A 5,007-nucleotide genomic window follows, 5' to 3' on the forward strand; every position below is an offset into this window, starting at 1 on the left:
TGTATGATAAAACAAATGTGGAAAGTGTAAATAGTTGGTGAATCTATGTAGGTAAATGACATACCGAAATAAGGAATGTGGGTTGTTGAGAGGAATTAAGTACTACTATTGTTTCACTACTTTTGATTGACAAATCCTTTGACAGAAATGTTGTTTTAGGCTCATAAGTTGTATTACTTTTTCCAGTGTACTACAGTATACTATTTGGAGAGTAGCATATATATTCAGTAGTAACATATACATATACACATATTATATATACTACTATGTACTATATATAGCAAATATAAAATATACTGCAGTATCCTAGAAGAGTAAAAGTTGTTTAACTCTCCTAGGATACTGCAGTATATTTTATATTTGCTATATATAGTACACATTACTTTTTTACTGCATTGCTTACATTACACACCATACTTCTGATAATATGTTTGCATTGTTGGTACTTCTTTCTGGTAGGTCTTTCCTCCCCTCCTCAGTCTCAGCTGAAATAGAACCTCCTCTCCAATCCTATACTGTCTTCCCCAGAAGGCTGGGTCTCCTTCTCCTCTGCTACCATAAATCTTTGTATTATGCTCTGACATTGCCATTTGTATTTCTGCCTTATTGTTACCTGCTTTCAAATGATGTTTCTGGACTACTCTCAAACATTCCCCCTATTCCCCACTCACAGTTTTGAAAGGGAGTGTGGGATTTATTTTACTTCAAATTATATAGCCTCTCTCTCCCTTCTCTCTGTTTGCCACTGCTCAGAATATCACAATAGTTAAGATCTGCAGGTTTTGGTATAAGTCTTACCCCACTTCAAATGCTGGCTCCAAAACCAGCCAGGCTTTCAATATTACATTCTCTGGGTCTCTGTTTTCTTATCATTAAAATGGCAAACCGAATTCATAGTGTCTTAGTGAGCATTGCATAAGTTAATGAATGCAAAATTTAGCACGATACTTAGTGAAAAACCACTAAGTGAATATTAACCTGCTACTACCACCACCACCATTACCATTATCATCATCATCATCATAATTATCACTATCATCACCATCAACATCATCAATGCCACAGAAGCATAGTAGCTGTCAGGTGCCACAAAGTCAGAACAACTGATGATGTGCAATGTCTTGGTTGCTAAAGTTAAAGATTACTTAATGAAGTATTCACCATATTTAACTCTTATGACCAAGAATTTCAGAAACTCTCATGGAAGAAAAGTCACAATTATTTTTAGCCCTGAATTCACCAAAAGCATCCATTAATTCTTTTTTTTTTTTTTTTTTTTTTTTTTTTGAGACAGAATCTTGCTCTGTTGCCCAGGCTGGAGTGCAGTGGCACAGTCTCTGCTCACTGCAACCTCCACCTCCTGGGTTCAAGTCCTTTTCCTGCCTTAGCCTCCCGAGCAGCTGGGACTACAGGTATGTAACACAATGCCCAGCTAATTTTTGTATTTTTAGTAGAGGCAGGGCTTTGCCATGTTGGCCAAATGGGTCTCAAACTCCTGACTTCAGGTGATCCGACTGCCTGAGCCTCCCAAAGTCTGGGATTACAGGCGTGAGCCACTGTGTCCAGCCCATTCATTCTTAACCTAATTAATTTACCTTAACTTTAACAAACATATGTTTCTCAGAAGTGGAGAAATGCATTAACCAAATATAATATGACTTGTATATCACTTGATCCATCCTTTTAGGCACCATCTATTGAGTGCCTACTATGTACCAGGTACTCTTCTAGATGTTAGCAACATTGCAATAAACAAAGTAGATAAATTCCATGCTCTCATGAAACAAACTCCAACAGAGATGGGAGACATAGTCATTCCATTAAAAATACACTGTATATTATATATTAGATAGTTTCAAAATCAAAGACAAACGAGTAAGGAGATAGAGAATAATAAGGAAGTTCTATTTAAATGACATCAGAGAAGGCCTCTGAGATAAGGTATCATTTTTGAAATTTCTGATTAAATTCTTTTTCTCATATTTTAAATAACATAAGACATTAAGTGTAACAATATACACCAAACTCATACCTTTAATTGCATAAAATCTTGCCCAAGATCAAATATTTAAATAGAAGAGCATAATTACTGATTATGGATGAATTCTAGTTCACAGGTATACCTGGGACTCTCAAGAATATATTGGAATACACTCCAATTGCAATTAGTTCTGTAATATGAAGTGCCACTTGTTTTTCAGTAAAACAAGGAAGCCAGCCTGGGGCAACTAGTTTACACTAGCCTGAGCTACATTTAGGCAATTTCTGGTAAGTAGTTTATTCCAGACTCATTTATCAGTCTACAAATACCCTTCTTCTCTGAGTTTTGTGTCTGTTCAATATGCTAATGGTTAGAGGTACTCTTCCATAATTAGAGTACGGCAGGCCATTTCTTTTTCTCTTCCCCACCCACTTTCTTGTTATCCTTCATCTCAAATATACTAAAAGCTCCTAAAAGCCTCTACTATAAAAAAAAAATAAAATGTATGATTCTAATTTTGAGAGTCCTATCACATTATATAAGAGATCCCATATTTCATTTGGTAGTGGATACATTGTCCAGATTCATCTTCAAGAATGCAAGAGCTTTTCTCCCAGCTACATCGGGCGGGAAGTGCTTCCAGCAGAGTCCTCAGCTATCAACCTCTTTTGGAAGTCCCTTGGCTGAAGAGAACTGCCTTTCCTAAGGTAATGCCCTTTCCCTGAACTTCTTGCATCTAGGAATTGGTAAATACAAGACTAGCAAGGCCCAGTCCCCTCACCTAGCTCAGGACAACTCTACAGGGCCAGTCCACACCAAGAGCTTTCTATAGGTCAGTTATGGTATTCACTGAGATTGCATTCCCACCCAGCTTTTTTTTCTGCCCAGTCTTAATTCCTTTTTTCACTTTTATGGCTATTTTTTTCCAGGGTACTCTTTAATAATCTGTCATATCCCAGTTCTTCCTGGAATTTGGCAGAAATTTAATGGCTACCATTAAAGACCTAATGGATGCAGGAGGGTGAGTCCCCTTGTATCTCCACTTAATTCAACCATGCATCCCTCACAAAAAAAAAAAAAAAAAAAATGTATCCTGGAGAATAACAATGGATACCACAAACTCAATCAAGTACTACTAGCTCAAATATGGCACCTTTGCTGGCATATATGACAATGACCTCAGGCACCTGGTATGTGACCATTCATCTATCAAATACGTTATTTTCTAACCACACCAAAAGCAATCAGAAAGAACGTTCATTCACTTGAAATGGACAATAGTATACATTTGCAATCTTGTCCAAGGGCCATGTTAACTCTTCTGTTCTGTCACTACATAGTCTAAGAGATCTTGATGACTAGGATATCACAGAAAACTTCACTAGTCCTCTATATCTAAGATGCCATGGCAATTGAACCAACAAGAAAAAAAGCGGCAACTACATTGCAGGCCTAGGTAAAACATATGCACACTAGAGGATGGGAAATAAACTATATAGAGATTCAGGCCTGACATATTAGCAACATTTTCAGAAGTCCCATGGTCTTGAGTATTTTGGGATATCCCTTCCAAAGAAAAGACAAATTATTGCAATTTGTACTTTCTATCATGAAGAGAGCACCTTGCCTAATAGGTGTTTCCATGTTCTAGAGGCAGTATATTCCACTGCCAGGAGTATAGCACCAAATTATATGCCAGGTAGCACAAAAGGCTGCTAACTTTAAGTAAAGACCAAAGCAATAAAAGTATTTACAGAAATTCAGACTGTGGTGCAAGTGGTCCTTCCCTTGATTAATATAAACTGCCAGTATGACATAGCATTAATCTATGGTGGGAAAAGGGTCATGTGGTGTTTATTGAAAGCCCAATGGAAGAATCACAATGCAGATGTCTAGGGTTGTGGAGTAAAGCTGTGCCATCTACAGCAGATACAATTTTGAAAAACAGATCCTGTTTTGCTACTGGGTCCTGGTAAAAGTGCAGTGCCTGATTATGGACACCAAGTAACCATGAAGCCTGAACTGCTCATTATGAGCTAGGTATTATCAGAAAACAAGATGGGTCCAGGACCTATACATCCTGAGATGAAAGTAGTACATTCAAGATTAAGCATTAACAGGAGCACACAACACAAGCAGGTAGCTTAGATCCTGAAGTCATAGCTATTAATGCTATAGTTCTTGACCATCATCTCATGCCTACCAAAATAGGGGGGATCCCTTCTATCCAATAAACAGAAGAGGGTAAAAATCCAAATTTGGTGCTTCAGGACATTGGTTTGGACAAGGGTTATTTTTTTTAGTAAAATCTCAAAAGCATAGGCAACAAAAGTAAAAATAGACAAATGGGATTACATCAAGCTAAAGAGCTTCTGCGTAGCAGAGGAAACAATCAACAAAGTGAAAATATAACCTGGAGAATAATACAAAATGTTTGCAAACTATCCATGTGACAAGGGACTAACATCCAGAATATATAAGTAACTCAAACAACCCAACAGCAAATAGTAATAATTTGATTAAAAAGTGGGCAAATAATCCGGATAGACATTCTCAACAGAAGACATACAAATGTCCAAAAGGTATATGAAAAGGTGCTCAAGATCAATAATCACCAGGGAAATGCAAATCAAGACACAATTAGATATCTCACTACAATTAAAATGACTATTAGCAAAAAGACAAAAAGATACAGATACTGATGAAGATGTGGAGAAAGGGAAACACCAGTGCACTATGGGTGAGAATGTATGTTAGTATAGCCACTATGGAGAACAACATGGAGGTTCCTCAAAAAGCTAAAATTGTATCTACCATATGATTCACCAATTTACTAAATATACATATATAGGCCCCCAAAAGAAAGGAAATCAGTATATTGAAGAGATATCTGCACTTTGTGTTTACTGCAGCACTATTCACAATAGCCAAGATATAGAATCAACATGAAGGTCCATCAACAGATGAATGGACAAAGAAAATGCTATACACACACACACACACACACACACACACACACACACACA

Source organism: Sapajus apella, unplaced genomic scaffold (genome assembly GCF_009761245.1).
Source record: "Sapajus apella isolate SASKATOON/1434 unplaced genomic scaffold, GSC_monkey_1.0 scaffold21, whole genome shotgun sequence".
Taxonomy (NCBI): domain Eukaryota; kingdom Metazoa; phylum Chordata; class Mammalia; order Primates; family Cebidae; genus Sapajus; species Sapajus apella.